Source organism: Podarcis tiliguerta (assembly GCF_965153285.1).
Source record: "Podarcis tiliguerta genome assembly, chromosome: 7".
Classification (NCBI taxonomy): domain Eukaryota; kingdom Metazoa; phylum Chordata; class Lepidosauria; order Squamata; family Lacertidae; genus Podarcis; species Podarcis tiliguerta.
Window position 1 is genome coordinate 50,016,591 of NC_139540.1, and position 18,423 is coordinate 50,035,013.

At 41.3% G+C, this 18,423-nt stretch overlaps 1 protein-coding gene across 4 annotated transcripts in view; it reads left to right on the plus strand.

Annotated features, from left to right (window-relative positions):
* Positions 1–18,423, plus strand: part of CDH7 (cadherin 7) — a 121,102-nt gene that overhangs the window by 60,120 nt on the left and 42,559 nt on the right. The window lies entirely within an intron of this gene.

Genomic DNA, 18,423 nt, shown 5'->3' on the forward strand with positions numbered 1-18,423 from the left:
CAAGAATAAGGGAGGGAGCATATCTGTGAAACTATTTTCTGAAACAGATAAAAGGTATCATACATTCAATTGGCAACTGAAATAATCAGGTGACTGAAGAAACTAAAATATGGTTTTGTAGAACTGGAACAGGTTTCAGTGATTGGGGCTGTTTAGTTTAGAAACAATAAACAATGTGAGGGATGGGACAGGATGGAGGTGTATGAAATCAAGCATGTTTTATAAATGCTTTTTCTTCCATTTATAATGCTAGAATGAGGAGTCATCTGAATGTTGAAATATTCGGAATAGACAAAAGAAAGTGCTGCACGACACAGTGCCTCTTAAACTGTGTAATTCTCCTCCATAAGATGTAGTGATGGCCACCAAAGGAGATTAGGCAAATTCAAATTCAAAGAGGATGGGATAGGACTAAACTGGTAGTGATGGCTATATGCCACCTTCAGGATCAGTGGTAGCATTCCTTTGTATAGTTTACCAGTCAGGGGAAAACAGAAGGGGGCTGTTGCCTTTATGTCTGGACTACTCACAGGCAACTGGTTGGCCTTTGTGAGAAACTGGATACTGAGCAAGGGAGATATTAGTTCTGAACCATATGTACATATGTTCTTAAGGGACTTTTTTGAAGATTACTTTGAAGTGCTTTAAAAACGTTAATTTGATGTTGCACCCTAAGTGGTCCTTCAATGTCCTCAGCAGGAGAAGTTCCTAGGTACCAATCCATGATTGTCCACATGTCTCTCCTTCACCTTAAAGAAGCAAATTAAACAGCCCTGTAGAAATGTAGTAATTCGGTATAGTCACTGATTGCTAAATATTGAAAGAGTTAGTCATTATTAATAATATTGTTGTCAGTCAAGATGAGCTTGGGTTTTTAGGTCCTACTTGTGTATTTGGCTATTGTTCCTTCTCAGGAATAGGAAGAAGATATCATCAGTTTCTGATAAGTATTCCATGTTCAGTCTCAACAGACTATTATCTGGGTGTTTCATTTTTTCCCTTGTACAGTAACTGGAGTCTATCTTGTCTTTTCTCCATTGAGTTTGATACACACTCTCTCACACACAGTTCTAAATGTGTTAGTTCTCTCACTGAACTGTGCTGGCTATAGAAACATAATTTCTTTTACCTTAATAACCTTAAGATACCATTTTTCCCCCTGGATCAGGTCACTTTAGAAAGGCATTCATCTCTAGAGTTTGGGCAGGTATTCTACCTGCTACTAATTAAGCTAGTCTCTACACCAGGCGCAGTCAACCTTTTTATACCTACCACCCACTAGTACATTTTTCTTGATGGTAAAATTTCCTTACTGCCCACTAGTGCTTCAGTAACATGTAGCGTAGAACCCCCTACTGCCCACCTGGAATCCTGAAATGCCCACTAGTGGGCAGTAGGGACCAGGGTGACCACCCCTGCTCTATACAGTAGCTATCAGTGTGTTCAACTGTAGCTTAAAATAACAATATATGGGCTGTTCTGTGTCAATATTTTCTTTGCAGTCTATACTCCTCTAACTGCCTCCCTTTTTGCTTCAAGACAGTGGTGGCTTTTGGTAATATGGTTAAAAATGTCTGGAATGATGGGAATTCTTCTGCTGTAAATTAAGTTGCATTGTCAGTCATGAGTTCATGTGGAAGGCCCAAGTCAACAAAGGTATTGCTCAGCTGTGCAACAAGCATGCAGTAGTAGGCAAATGAGTATATTGATACCCCTAGAATAGTAGCCCACAATAACCAGATAATATCACCTTCCCGGTGCACACAGGTCACTTGTGAGCCCCAAATGCATAAAAGTCCATTGCTTTGTGTTGATCAAGTTCTTTAGCAGTCACAGGGTAGAGTTTTGTCATTTATGTCATATCAAATTCCAGTCTACCATACTGTATTCTTGGCCCCTTTACAACATTTGGTTAGACCCTGATATCCTTGTTGGATAAGGTCTAGGAACTTCTTATTGTATATCATGGTGCAACAATATAGGGTTTTTTTGTTTGTTTTTGCTTACTTGTTTGCTTGTTTTGCTCTTAGGCCTTTCAATTCACTCAGTTGCATACAAACAGAAGCATACTTCCTAGCATACTCTTCAGATCGTTTCTCTTCAGATCGTATAAATCTTTCCCCTTTTTGAAGAGTACTTCCTAGTAATCTCTGAGGTATTGCTAAGGTATTCAGGTCCTCCTGATCTAATATAGTGTAGGATTTATCTATGAGTAGATGTCTACATCTGACAAGCCTGTTTTAGAATGCTGATAGAGAAGTACACATAGCATGTGCCTTGTCTTCTCTCTTTCACTTGCATGTCCCTGTTTGCACTGTGGGCTTCATAATAATGCATCTGCTATGGATGCCTGTTTTTGTCTTCTAACGTACTTGTCTACTGAATTGAATCTCATCATTGTTAGTAGAAGATGCAGGCCTAGTAATGTACTTGAACCAAACATTTTTCTTAAAGTCACAAAGGGTTTATAGTCTGTGAAGAGTCTGAAAGAAAGTAGATCACATAGGCATCTATAAAAGCTTTACAGTGCCCAAACACTAGCGAAACATTCTCTCTTTTCACCCCCTTCAAATTTGTGCATAGCATTTTTCTGCTTCAGTAAGAGGTTAGGTAAGGGGTCTGGAACAGAATGCAGTGAGCTTGCATTCTGAACTAGGCAGATGAAGTGGCATCACACCTTATTCAAAACTCCTTGCAATAATAATAATAATGAAGAAGAAGAAGAAGAAGAAGAACTTGTTGGCATCACAAGAGAGCCAGTGTGGTGTAGTGGTTAAGAGCGATAGACTCGTAATCTGGGGAACCGGGTTCGCGTCTCCGCTCCTCCAGATGCAGCTGCTGGGTGACCTTGCACCAGTCACACTTCTTTGAAGTATCTCAGCCCCACTCACCTCACAGAGTGTTTGTTGTGGGGGAGGAAGGGAAAGGAGAATGTTAGCTGCTTTGAGACTCCTTCGGGTAGTGATAAAGCGGGATATCAAATCCAAACTCTTCTTCTTCTTCACAAAAAGTATAAGATTGGCTATCAGAAGTTGTGTGCCCTTTATATTTGTAAAGGTAGCCTCCTGAACTACCTCCCAAGCCTGGTCACTGTGAATTTCAGTAAAAGGTTTAGTGGCTGTGCCTCTTGAAGACATCTTTCGAATATTTATTGACTTTAGTTAGAAGAATTTGTAAAGCACTCAGTCAAAAAGTCCATATGTGGTGAACCTAAAGCAATTGCAAATAAAACCAGTAATGTTTAGAAACAGCTATATGTAACTTGTTATCATGTCCAGGTAAGCTTGATGAATTTTTTTTTTAAGCCATTGTCTTAAGCAGGACAATGAAGATGTTCAACAGTGTCAGAAAGCATCTTGGTTCTGTAATGTTTGTCAGTGCTTACAACTATCTGGACAATGTCCTTCTCTAGGCCTGCCTTGTCCCATATTGTGTGATTACTTGACCCAAGAACTGCATTTCAACTTTGCATCAATTAGTTTGGGTCCAGATTCAAGGAGACTGTTCAATAAGAGGATCTTGTCCACTAATGCCACAGCTCCTTTTGTGTTTCTAAGGAGCCTTGTCATCTTTCTTTGAAAAATCCTGGGAGCACTTGTGATTCCAAATGGCAGACATTGAAAACAATATCCCAAAGGACGTGATAAATTTAGTCAGTTCACCACTCAGTTTTGTCAAAGGTGTTTGCCAGAAACTGCTTGAGGCATCCAATTTGGAAACTACTTTGGCTCCTGTCACTTTGGGGAAAAGGTCATCTAGCATTGGGAGTACATATTTTTCTCTGACTACAGCTTCATTAAGTTTTTAAAGATCTAGACAGGTGTGCTTTTTCCCATTTTTCTTGATGACAGGGACCGTTGGTTCATACCGTGAGGTGAGCTCAGTCATTTGCTTAAGTGTGCTTCTTTCTTTTATCCTTCCTAGCTCCATTTCTACATTGTGATATAGGTGAATAGATATTCTGTGGCTGTTCGTACGTAGTATTGTTTGGCCACAGATCTTAAAGCAGTGTCCACAATGTCTCATTTTCTTAGGCAGTTTTTGTGAAACAGTCCTATTTCTCCCACAACTTTTAGTAGCCCCATTCAGGCAGCTATTCCATGACTGAGGATTGTATGGCAGACAGAAACGGCTCATCCGTGTTAGTGTAGTAGAGCATCCAAAAGCATGTATAATATTCCTTGGGCTGTGTAAAACAATTGCTGCCTTTTGCACATCTGTGAGTGCTCTGGAATTTTGCATAGGCCTTCTCTGAAATAAGTGTAAGATAGGCTCCTAGATGTATTTTGAAATTAACAGCATTTTGACTGGTAGTTAAGTTTATTTTCCAAGGAGGGTCAGTGTCCTTACATAACATAAACTTTAAGAAAAAATGCCTGTAGACCACTGTGGTGAGTTGTTGCACCACCTGAATACAACAGGTTCTCTAGGCCTATAACAATAGTAAAATGTCCTGTCTTCAAACACTTTCCGCACTATGCTCCTCTAGCTTGACTTTTGTAATTGGTTTTTGTGAATTGCATAGAGAATTTTGATCAATGGGTTGTCTAGAAATGGCATTAAATCAATAAATATGGCTTTGTAAAGAGTTACATCCTCTTACAGTTGCATACTTTCAGAAAGCACTTGGTCTATAATTCCAAGCACCAATTTGTCTTTAGAATCTTCAAGCTCCCTGTGTTCATCCTGTTAATTCATTATATTTATGGCCCTCCTCAGCAAAGGTAAAGGATTTAAAAACACTGTTAGGTCCCCACACCTGTACCATAAAGGGATGAGCACAATTCTTTTCTCTCTGGAGCTTTTTTGGTCAGGCAAAGGTAAACAAATTTGACTCTTTTCTTCAGGATTCTTTAAACTGGAACCTTCTGGTCCGGGGAACTGTGCCTAGTGTTGGGTGAATCTCTCATCTTTTCAGTCCTAAGTTCAGTTCTCCACATTTTTATATGAAAATCAGCATTTTTGTGTGCATTTATTCTAATGCACACATTTTTCTTTGCAGTTTTGTTCATTATTCATTTTTGCAAAGCAATTTTCCCTAATATAAGGCCTTTCTGTATCTCATGTTCACTAATATATGCAGTTTTGTACACATTGCTTGTCTGGAGGATACCACCAAAAATACAGAGAAGTGTAAATTTGGGGAGGCGGCTGTTTTTGTGTTGTTTCAAAATGTACAAATTATGTAAGTTTGCCTTTCAGTGTGGACTAAATAATAATAATAAAAATCCCCTCCATAACGGTGACACTGTTTGTTATATTTGGAATTTGTGAGATCTGACACCAAGTCATGGAAGAATCAGGACACCAGTCAGTCTCCACGAAGAACAGAACAGTAGCAGGAATCTCATGGCTGCACATAGACTCTGGGGTTGTGCGCTCATCTCACTTTGCCGGCCTAGAGAGCCAGTGTACAGCTTCCGGGTCATGTGGCCAGCATGATTAAGCTGCTTCTGGTGAACCAGAGCAGCGCACGGAAACACCTTCCCACCGGATCGGTACCTATTTATCTACTTAAACTTGTTCACAGATGCCATTTGTTTATCTTAAGTCAACAGTATCTTGGTGTTTTTCAGAATTCAAGAGAATCCAGATTGTATCCAGACTTATTTCCCCTGGTAATGGCCATACATAAATAGTTTGGCTTTATCTTTGGGTAAATTTATTCCCTTCATTGGTGCCCATCATTAGTCGTACACAGAGTAGAACCACTGAAATGAAGAGACCTAACTTAGTCATGTCTATTAAATTCAATGAGTCTACTCTGAATGACCAACACTGGGTGCAGTCTCTTGTGTTCATGTAACTGTGTTAGCAAGTAAGTCTTCCAGATTGCAGACTGAGAATATAAAAATACCACATCAGAACAAACAAACAGTCTCCAGTTGCTGTGCACTGCTCTTGAAATCATTTGTCCCTGTAGCGACGTAAAGGAGAGTGGTTTGAAACATGAGTCAGGGGCAGAGGGGAGACAAGTAAATCACTTTTACTGCAATATGATTTTACTAAAATGTAAGCATAAATATTATTGCTGAGTTGATAGCTGGCTGTTTTCCACAGTCCTTTAGCACAATGTCAGTGAAGGAAAAAAGGAGAGTAACCTCTGAAGGAAAGATGGAGATCAGTGTTTCTAGAGGGGAGAAAATCATGAGGGCAAGAAACAGAATTCTTAAAGCTGTTTCCAGCTGCACTCCATTAGAAGGCAAAAACTTGGATAATCCACTACTTTTAAGACCAAATGATTCCCCAACTTTACGAAGGCTATATACTTGAACAAAGAAAACCCCAATGCTGAGATCTCTCTCTCTCTCTCTCTGTCTCTCCAGTGGCCTCTCCTAGGGTTAGGAAAATTTGATAGAAGCACCACACTTTAGGTTGCCTTTGTATTAAATATATATTGTTCTTAAATCTCTGAGATTTTTGTGTGGATTTGTATTCCCCGAGTTCAGCAGGGGGCAGCATAGGAAAGTATCTTGTTCCTTCATCTTACCCCCTGAAGAGGACTGCTCTCCAGCTTTCAAACCTTTGTTATTTTTCTTCCCTTTTCCTATGCTGATCTTTTTTAACTCAGTGCTTTAATCCCCAAGCCACATTCTCAACAGCAGTGTTTTTGTCGAAACCCAGAAACGTCTCTGAAATAAATATCATGAGGCCTCGAAGGTTTCATTGGGTTCCAGACACCCCCTTTTTTTTTTGCAAAATAAAAAATAAAAAAATGAGGTTAATGACTCTATGACCCTCCATACTGTCTGTCTGTTGCCAACCTGATTGGAAGCACCACCACACTTTCTAAGATTCTCTGCTTTTCCAATCATGATCATTTTAGGTTTCCTGTGCTGTAGGAGGGCAACTAGCTACAATTTCCAAAGTTCCTGGGAAGGATTGTTAAAGCACTCTGGGAATTGTAGTTCAGTGAGGAGAATAGTGCTTTCCTAACGTGGGTGGCACTGTGGGTTAAACCACAGAGCCTAGGACTTGCCAATCAGAAGGTCGGCAGTTCGAATCCCCACGACGGCATGAGCTCCTGTTGCTCGGTCCATGCTCCTGCCAACCTAGCAGTTCGAAAGCATGTCAAAGTGCAAGTAGATAAATAGGTACCACTTTGGCGGGAAGGTAAACGGCATTTCCGTGCGCTGCTCTGGTTCGCCAGAAGTGGCTTAGTCATGCCGGCCACATGACCCGGAAGCTGTACGCCGGCTCCCTCGGTCAATAAAGCGAGATGAGCACCGCAACCCCAGAATCGGCCACGACTGGACTTGATGATCAGGGGTCTCTTTATCTTTACTTAACAACTCTTAGCACATTTAAGAAACTGCACAACCATGGGTTCTTAGAATATTTTTTTATATCTTATGAAGCAGCATCCTGCAATCAGATAGCTGTTTGATGGTCTTCCATTGCCATAAGCAAAACTGTGAATAGTTTTGTAAGTACTATATATATTTCAACAAATTTCATATTGTTAGAGGTGTGAAGTAAATTTTTGCTTTGAAGGCTCAAGTAGTGGTTATGAAATAGGAAAAAACTTCCATTGAAATGCAGGAAACAAGTGCCTGCCAAAGTCCTAAGACACAAAATTAATGTGATAAGAAATCTATGGATCACCTTACCAAGTAAATTTGGACTTCTTGGTTGCCATACCAAAACATTGGGAACCACTGGCCTACACTGGCTGGCAAGGCATCTGTAGGATTTCAAACAGGAATCACCCATTCCTACCTGGAGATGCTAGAGATTAAACCAGTAGTGTTCTTTGTGCAAGGCAGATGTTCTACGACTGAACTGAGACCCTTCCATTGATCCAGCTGCCTTGAACCAAAGTGGTATTGTCTAAATGTCCAAGGAAAGCAGGGATGCTTTGCTCTGGTTTCAGATGGATTTTGTGCCCACACTCAAGTCATGCTTGTTAGCTCATTGTAGCTCATTTATTTGAACACAAGTGGAGAAAATATCTGAATAAATGCAACCGAACAGAGATTGTCTGGGTTGTACAGGGCCATTTACAGGCTTGTCCAAAGGGGGTGTTGGAACCAATGATAGCTCGCTGTGACTTGTTTACAAAGCATTTTGAGGATAAAATTGCTTGCATCCACCAAGATCTTGACTCTGCTATTGTAGCAGATGAATCTCATGGGGTGTCCAGAGCACAGTCTAGTTGGATGAGTTTCAGTTGGTAAGGCTCAAGGATGTAGACAAGGTGCTTGGATCAGTCAGGGCGACCACCTGCACTCTTGGCTGATAAAAACCAGCAAGGAGGGAACAGCTGGCTGGGACAGGGAGGTGATCACTCCTTAAGAAACCTTCCCTGGATTTGGAAAACCTAGCTAACTACTGGCCAGTTGCTAATCTCCCTTTCCTAAGCAAGGTTGTGGAGCAAGTGGTTGCAGACCAGATCCAGGTGCTTTTGGGAGAAACTGATTTTCTGGATCCATTTCAATTGAGGTTTTGCCCCGGTTTTGGCACAGAAACTGCTTTGGTCACCCTGTATGATTATCTCTATTGAGAGAGAGACAAGGAAAACATATTCCTGTTAATTCTTCTTGACCTTTTATGGCTTTCTGTACCATCGACCATGGTATCCTTCTGAAGCGACTGCTCAAGCTAGGGCTTGGTGGCAGCGTTTTGCAGTGGTTCCAGTCCTACTTGGATGGTCGTTCCCAGAGGGTGTTGCTTGGGGAATGCTTTTCAGCCCCATGAAACCTTCAATGTGGGGTTCCACAGGGCTCAATCCTATCCCCTCTGCTGTTTAACATCTACATGAAACCGCCCGGTGGAGTTATCCGGAGGTTTGAAATACGTTGTCAGCAGTATGCTGATGACACTCAGCTCTATTTCTCCCTTATACCTGCAGGTGAGGCAGTGGAAGTGCTGGACCAGTGTCTAGCCTTGGTAATGGACTGGATGAGAGCCAACAAACTGAAGCTCAATCTAGATAAGACTGAGGCACTGTTAGTGGGTGGTTCCCTAGACCAGGTGGGTGGGAGATCGCCTGCTCTTGATGGGGTTACACTTCCTCTGAAGGAGCAGATTCGTAGCTTGGAGGTACTCCAGGTTGCTCGCTGGAGGAAGACAGTTTGAGCTTATTACACAGATCTTGGTCCAACTGCACTGGCTACCAATTAGATTCTGGGTCCAATTTTGACCTATAAAACCTTAAATGGCTCAGGACCACAGTACCTCAAGGACCACCTCTTTCCATATGAACCTACCTGGACCCTGAGATCATCTTGTGAGGGCCTTCTTCATGAGCCTCTTCCTCAAGAGGCCCGGAGGATGGCAACATGAGAATGGGCCTTCTCTGTAATGGCTCCCCATCTGTGGAATGCTCTCCCCAGGGAAGTTCGCCTGGTATCTTCATTATACACCTGTAGGCACCAGGCAAAAATGTTCCTTTTTAACCAGGCCTTTGATTGATTTGATTGACATCCTATGCCCTTTTAAAATGTGGGGGGGGTTTTTTTGGGGGGGGTATTGACTTGTTGTTGTTTTTTATTATGTATTTTGTAGTTTTATATTTTGATTTTATTCTGTGAACTGCCCTGAGACATCCGGGTATAGGGCAGTTTATTAATAATATTAATAATGTATTTAATAATGTGGCCCTTTTTGGCCAACAGAACCAGTGTGGTGTAGTGGTTAAGAGTGGTAGACTCGTAATCTGGTGAATTGGGTTCACGTCTCCGCTCCTCCACATGCAGCTGCTGGCTGACCTTGGGCTCGTCACACTTCCCTGAAGTCTCTCAGCCCCACTCCCATCACAGAGTGTTTCTTGTAGGGGAGGAAGGGAAAGGAGAATGTTAGCCACTTTGAAACTCCTTAGGGTAGTGATAAAGTGGGATATCAAATCCAAACTCCTCCTCCTCTTCTTCTGCTTCTTCTCTTATTTTCATTGAGGGGAGGGATGAAAGTGCAATGAGATATGATCTTCTCCTCTTTCTGGGAGTTGTTGACACTCTTTCAAATCAATGAAGGAAGAGGCAGGCCTCAAGCTAGTGCAGTAAAGGTCATGTCTCTTATTCTAGTACAGCACAGATATTTCACTCAGGGATATCCTAAGCATATCTGCTTGAGGCTCAGCTCTTCTTCATTTGTGTTTGTGTGTGTTTGGCTCACTTCCTTGCATTTTCTCCTGCTCTTTGAAATAAATCAATATCTGAGACTGCCTTGTATGTCTGATCCTATGCCAGTGAATGCTTAAGGCCTTGTGCCCTGTGGCTAACAACCAAACAGGCAATGTACTCTCGGAGCACCCAGGTAATCCTTGAATTATGCTAGCCATGGTCTTAAAGGCAGTCGTGCAGACTGAAGATTTTACACATGCAGGAACTGGGGTGGGAAGTCCTGTGGAGACAACCAACCATGTCACATTCAAAGTAAGTGTAAAGTAAAAGAAGCTTGACTCCTTCAAAAACAGTGTTTGAAAGTAGGTGGTAATTAAGCCATTTGGACAAAAGCCCCTATGTAGCTTCTTGTATAATCCTAGCAGATGTCTTTGTTTTGAAGAATGATTAGAACTTGAAATCAGCGGGCTTTTCAGGGAAGATTCATTTAAGCTCTGTGGTGCAGCTAGATGGAAGTTACTTTTATAGATAATTGGAGACACATCCTTTCCCTGATTTATGATGCTAACAGTTTACTATGGTTATATATGGCAGACTACTTTATTAGTTCTGTCGCACATACAAGTTATTCCTTCACAGTGTATATTCTTGTTCAGATGGTAAAATGGAGGGAAATTAATTCCTGTACAAAGGAGCAGCAAAAGGTGTATAAATCACCAGAAAATAAGGTTTAAGTGGGATTATATGTGGTGCATGGGCCTTGTATACTACGGCAAATTAAATCTACTTCAAGCTTCTTGGAATGGTATATTTAAATGCCTTTGGGGTTACCAGTGGAGTAATATTTAATACTGCATTAATATTGGATTAAGGATTTAGTACCATGAACTGCTTGTGTGGCATTTATCTTACATAGTCACATTGATTCATAGTTTATTTATAAGACACGGTTTCTAATTAAACATCTACAGCATTTATGAAATATTAAGGGGAAACAAAGTATCTACCTCCTATTTTGTTTAAAATTATATCCATGGCAAGGATTTTATTAATTAGCCATTGAGCACAGCAAAAATAATTTTCAGCCAAAATAAATAATGAAAGCATGAAAACTACCAATCTTATAGAGATGATTACTAAATTCTCCCCAGTTTTTTTGGTCCAGATTATCTGATCTTGTTTGTAGCATGGCAGCAGTGCATTAGGAATCTGCTATTCTTCCATTTAAAAATAAACAATTCTGATCTGTAAAGACTGCTGTGCATGCACAGTTTGCCTGCTATTCTTTTTCATCATGTCTCTCTCTTTCCCCCTCTCCCCTTCCACATTCCAAGTTCTCAATGTGCCTAAATATATTTGCAAATTAATTAAATACTAGACAAAGCTTTCTGGGTTATCTTGGATTGATCACATTTTCTCAGCCTAACCTCTACGTCACAGGGTTGATGTGAGAATAAAAGTGGGGGACACTATGCATGCCCCGAACTCTTTGTAGGAAGGTTGCAGTGATATATTCGAATATAATAATGTATTAAGAAATGTTGATGGAATGTTATGTATGATTGCATCACTATATATGTGCACTGTGATGCATTAATCCAAACAGATGCTGGTGTAACCCTGACACCAAAAAAGACAGAAATGAACAGATGGAACTGAAAGCTGTGACAAAATGCATGTATGTTAGTTCTGGAATTATTTTTTTATTTTATCCCGTGTAAAATAAGCAACAAGATAGATTGGAATGGGTAGAATGGTGACTGAATGAGTCTTGACCTTGCCTGAATCAGGGTGACCTTTATCAGAAGAAAGAAGTATGGGTATATGTGCCAATCTATCATTCTTGATCTTTCAGCAGCTTTTGATACCGTTGACTATAGCATCCTCCTGAACTGACTCAGTGAAAGAGATAATGGGCACTGTTTTACAGTGGTTCAAGTCCTATCTCTGGGGTTGGTTTCAGGTAAGATCATCTTTTGGCTCCGTAGCTCTTGTGGCTATTTAACATCTAGTTGCAGCCTTCGTGAACAGTTATTATGAGATTTGGGGTGAGCTGTCATCAGTATACTGTAACATCTGCACATCTCTGTAGCGTCTAAATCAGGAGAGGCCTTGGAAGCCTTGGGCCACTGCCTGGACTTGGTGGTAGGCTGGATAAGGGTCGTCTGAATCTAGGCAAGACGAAAGTTCTGTGGGTAAGAGAGTCAGTTGTCTTCTTTGGATGGTGATGTACTTCCCATGTACTCCCATGAAGCAGCTGGTTTGTACGTTGGGGTGCTCCTGGATCGATCCCTATCACTAGAACTCCAGGTGACCTTAGTAGCTAGGAGTGCCTGTTGACCAGCTTCAAATGATAAACAGCTATGGTTGTTTCTGGACTGGGATAGACTGACTACTGGCATCCATGCAATTGTAATCTCAATATTGGATTACTGCCATTCACATTATATGGGACACGCCCTAAGGTTGGTCCAAAAGCTGCAGCTAATGCAAAATGCAGAGTCTTGACAACTCACTGGGACAGCAAATTGCTACCATGTTACACCACTGCTGAAAGCATTTCACTGGCTGCCAATTAGCTTCCAGGCTAAATCCAAGGCACTGGGTTAGCTAAAGGATTACCTAAAAGATTGTCCCACCCCTTATATACCTACCTGATTACTGTGCTCTGCAGGACAGAGCCTCCCACCAGGATGTCCATTCCATAGATTGTCAGAATTTGGCCTTTAGTGTGGCACTAGCTACCCTTTGGAATTCCTTCCCATGACATATCAGACAAGCGTCAATTCTATTGTCTTGGGGGTTGAATGCTTTCTTTTCTTTTTAGCAAGCCTTTGAAGTGGAGATTCTTATCCCAGTCTGCATTGGATTTGAAATCATTTTAATATATGTTTTAAATTGTTAAATCACCTTGGGATGTTTCACAGAAAGCCACTCATAGAGGAGATAAATAAAATATGCATTATCTACAATCACAAATATACATTTTGTGTAAGCATGGTGATTGGCCATGACATTAGTTTTCCATGATGAAGAGTCAGCACTTGGATACAACTAAGAGAAATTTAAGTATGCTTAAGTACTGCTTCACTCAATATGCCAGCAAGTTTGGAAAACTCAGCAGTGGCCAGAGGATTGGAGAAGATCAGTCTACATCCCAATCCCAAGGAAGGGCAGTGCCAAAGAATGCTCCAACTACCGCACAATTGCACTCATTTCACATGCTAGCAAGGTTATGCTTAAAATTCTATAAGGCAGGCTTAAGCAGTATGTGGACCGAGAACTCCCAGAAGTGCAAGCTGGATTTCGAAGGGGCAGAGGAACCAGAGACCAAATTGCAAACATGCGCTGGATTATGGAGAAAGCTAGAGAGTTCCAGAAAGACATCTACTTCTGCTTCATTGACTATGCAAAAGCCTTTGACTGTGTCGACCACAGCAAACTATGGCAAGTTCTTAAAGAAATGGGAGTGCCTGACCACCTCATCTGTCTCCTGAGAAATCTCTATGTGGGACAAGAAGCTACAGTTAGAACTGGATATAGAACAACTGATTGGTTCAAAATTGGGAAAATTGGGAAAGGAGTACAACAAGGCTGTATATTGTCTCCCTGTTTATTTAGTTTATATGCAGAATTCATCATGAGAAAGGCTGTGGTGGATGAATCCTAAGCCAGAATTAAGATCGCCGGAAGAAATATAAATGACACAACCTTGATGGCAGAAAGTGAGGAGGAATGAAAGAACCTTTTAATGAGGGTAAAAGAGGAGAGCACAAAATATGGTCTGAAGCTCAACATCAAAAAACTAAGATCATGGCCACTGGTCCCATCACCTCCTGGCAAATAGAAGGGGAGGAAATGGAGGCAGTGAGAGATTTTACTTTCTTGGGCTCCATGATCACTGCAGATGGTGACAGCAGTCACGAAATTAAAAGACGCTTGCTTTTTGGGAGAAAAGCAATGACAAACCTAGACAGCATCTTAAAAAGCAGAGACAACAAAGGTCCATATAGTTAAAGCTATGGTTTTTCCAGCAGTGATGTATGGAAGTGAGAGCTGGACCATAAAGAAGGCTGATCGCCGAAGAATTGATGCTGGAGGAGACTCTTGAGAGTCCCATGGACTGCAAGAAGATCAAACCTATCCATTCTTAAGGAAATCAGTCCTGAGTGCTCACTGGAAGGACGGATCCTGAAGCTGAGGCTCCAATACTTTGGCCACCTCATGATAAGAGAAGACTCTCTGGAAAAGACCCTGATGTTGGGAAAGATGGAGGGCACAAGGAGAAGGGGATGACAGAGGACGAGATGGTTGGACAGTGTTCTCAAAGCTACCAGCATGAGTTTGACCAAACTGCGGGAGGCAGTGGAAGACAGGAGTGCCTGGCGTGCTCTGGTCCATGGGGTCACAAAGAGTCGGACATGACTAAATGACTAAACAACACGTACCGCTTCAGTTATTAAATTGACAAACAGCCATAACTAACTGTGGCTTTCCAAACTTAACTTTACATAACTTGGAGGCTGGCCCATTAGGGCAAAGAAGACACTTTCCCACCAACTTAAGTCTGCTCTTAGCCAGCCCCCAGCTGTCTGCCTTCCTGCATAACAGTCTGTTTAGCAGGGTGGAAGTGTCTGGCAGCTTTGAGTTCCTTTGTCTTGGTGCTACCCATTTACAATTCAGCATGGAGGACAATAGGGATAAAAGTAGAATTAGTTGGCTCTGCCTCTCATTGGCTCTTATTCTTCCTGTCACTAGCTCTGGCTCCACCTACTGCTGGCCTTCTTGCCTTTGACCCTACCACTTCCAATGTGCAACTGTCATATGTGACAGTTTATCCCTGTGTATAAGTGATTTCTGTACAAAAAAAATGTTTGATGACTGCCTCACCTTCAGTAAATATGTATGTTGGTTTCTGTATGTGTGGATAACATGCTGAATATCACTTCTTATTCAGTGCTCCACTGAAGTGGTATGTCAACTACAAGTTTTTAAATAGAACTAAACCACTTCATGCATGTGATAAGTTTGTGCTTCTGAACCATGTAAAAATACTGAGGGCTGGGGAGTAAAAATATAAGATTCTACCTTCTTCATTTCTACAATGCCAAAAAAGGATGGTGAGCCACATCCTAGGGTTTTAAAAAATAACAACAACAACAACAATAACAATAATAAGAATGCAGAATAGGTTGTTGACAGCCCAATCATATGCATATTGACACAGAAATAAGCCTCACAGTGGCATTCAGTTGTAAGTGTTTATAGGATTGCAGCCTTAGCCCTTCACATGATAAGCTCACATGACCTGCTCAGTTGAAGACATAGAAAGGCTGCGTAGTTTGTGCCAGTTCTCACATTATGCAAATTGTGACTTTGCAACACTTAAAAAAAAAAAAGCAGTGGAACTTTTCCAGGAAAAGTTATGCATCAGTGATGGTGCTTCTCTGAAGGAGAGGGAGGGATGTATCTGGCCCACATCTGTGCAGAATCACATAGAAGAGAAGGATGTGCAGAGAGTTATGTAGCGGAGCCGGTTCAGCTTTCCCCTAACTTTGTTGTAATGACACAAGGGGAGTGTGTGTGTGTGTGTGTGTTTTCCAATGAATGACAGAACGACCCACCAATTAGTATCATGCTTATTGCAAATGTGGGCATTGCTTTGTGATTGACACAAGGGCCACCCAATTAACACTGTGCAAAACTCGCTTCTCACAGTGGAAAATAATCTGTCACAGCCCAGGGAAAAGGATATTGATATGTGCAGGGATTTCCGCAGTAGGCTTATTGTCGAATGTATGTATATATCCTTTGCTATATGGTTTGTTTAGAGTTGTCTATATTGGGTATATTAACAGTTGTTTGTGCTGCTTATTTTGTGTTGTGTGTGTGCATGTGAGTAGTTTGGATTTACTGATTGTTCATGACCAACTAATCTAGGATTTCAAATTAATCTGGTTCAGTGGTAGCATTGGATCAAACAAGACCTGATGAACTTTGCAACAGTTGCTTGGCATGGTGTGAGCAATGGTGCACAAGCATATTTCTACTCCTCCGAGACAGAGTGGAAACGCAAAGTAATATAGTCTCCCTGCACTGAGTTGTGTGTTTTGACTTCCTAACAAGTGTGCAGACCTACACATTTCATTGTGGAGGGTGATCCATAAATATAACCTTTCTAAAATAGCTTCTCTTCCTGGACACACTTCCACGGTATAGTCTTCTCTCATACTTGTGCCACCTCAGAATGTATTTGGGAAGATTGCTGATCAAAAGCATTTCCCCTCCATGTGATATGCAGACACATACAAATCAGTATGGAGTGGTCTGCTCATGTGACCTTGGCATAATATCACTGCAACTGGATTATTGTGAGAAGGTAAAATGAAGGTTGAAAGGTTGTCTGTTGAAAGTATAGCAAAAATGATAGTGGAAAATAGCATTGGTGGCAGACAAATGAGCTGTTTAGGCATTGAAACTCTTCATTTACTAACCACTTATCAACTCAGAAGTAAGTTCCATTGAATTCCTATACTTATGTACCTGAGACTTGCAGTCTGGATCTCTGACTCTGTTTTTACTTGTTATAACTTATTTTTTGTCTGTGTTATGTTAATGCTTATTGTAGTCTTTGATCTGATAATCTCTGTTGTGGTAAATCCCCTGGAAGGAAGGTGCAATGGGAATGCATAGAGGAAGGTGCTATAGGAATGCAGGATGGTGCTTCTTCCTACAGCAAGAACGGTGAACTGGGGGCCCTACGGATTTGTTAAGTGATGGAAGTTGGCATCAAACAGTTTCCACAAGGCCACAGGTTCCCCACCCCTGGCCTTTAGCAATGTCTGTGGCTCATTTTCAAATTCTGCATGCTGTGAAATAGAGGTCACCTCTCATGACAAGAATTGGAAGCTGATGAGCAAGAACAGCTTGATGATCCTTCAAAAAGAGCATCAGAGAAGGGAGTAGGCTGGGCTAGTTTACTCCTTTCACCTGCCTCCCCCCTTGCTGCCCATCCTACAGCATTTGATCATTCTTCTGGGGACATTTTGTGTTCCAGTTGCCCTTGTATATGTGGGAGCAACTTTTCTATGAACAACTCCTACATAGCTGGGGTGGGGGAACCCTCAATGTTTAAATGAGCCAGTCATTGGGTAGGGTCTGATTGTGAATATTTCCCACAGATCAGCACCTTCCTCTGGCTTACTGCTGAATCTGTTGGACAGCGCCATACAATTTTCCTTTTCCCTCTTGCTGTTGTGCCCAAATGCTGCTTGCTTGTTTCCTACTGGCATCTGATTGAGCATTATTAAAACAGGATGCTGGACTTAGATAGGCCATTGGCCTGATCCAGTAGGCTCTTCTTATGTTCCCTTGTGTCTAGAAGAGGTTCACTCAAGACTTCCCCAAGCATTGCACTTGTTTTAGATTTACATTTAATACATCACCTTCCACATCTTCTGTGTAGAAAATCCGTATTTCCCACCCGTATCATGCAAAGAGGTTTGGGCAATCAAGAGATATTTTAGTAACTCCATTTTTTTATTTGACCCCTGGAGTTTAGCAACTGTACTGGCTTCATCCATAATCTTGTCTGCAAGAGAAACACCTGGCATTAGCGAGCCAGCAGGATTTACAAGCCACCCCTAGTGGGCTTACAGAAACTGTCATTGCAGTTATGCATGATTCTGTGGTTCCCTTAAAAATGATCAGCAGTAAACATAGAGCTTACTACGGGAGGAATTTGTAAGGATTGTTGTCAGTAACTGCTGGTCTTGAGAGTTCAGTTAGCACTTCCTGGAGAGGTTGTACATTTCAACATGACAACACAGGTATTCAAAAGAATGAATTGAATGAGCTTTAGTAGCTTCACAGTATAGAGCCCCTTACCATGATCACTATAGAGAATATAGCAAATAAACAGATCCAGTTTAAAAAGTCACAATTTTGCTGGCTTAGATAGATTTGCATTTTCTTGTCCAGTTCCCAGAATGAGAGAGTTCCAAGCCAAAATAGTAATAATAAAGTGTTACATGATATCACTGCTTTTTAGAATAAATAAATATATAAACCTTCATTGGGGACACTCTGGATATGCTCTGATGCAGCTACTCTTAGACCTTTTAAAGAGGTGTTTTCTATCAGAGGGGAGAAACATTCTGCATATACTAAAAAAAGGACCTTATATCCTTACCCCCCCCTTTTTAAAGAAGCTAGATCATCTTGTAAAAGAACAAACATTTTGTACATGTTTAAAGGCTCGGTCTTTGGAAGGGACACTCTGGACATGCTCAGAAGAAATCAAACTTAAGTACTCAGAGGTACTTAAACTGCCAGAATAACATAAGAGTGCATTTGATATTAC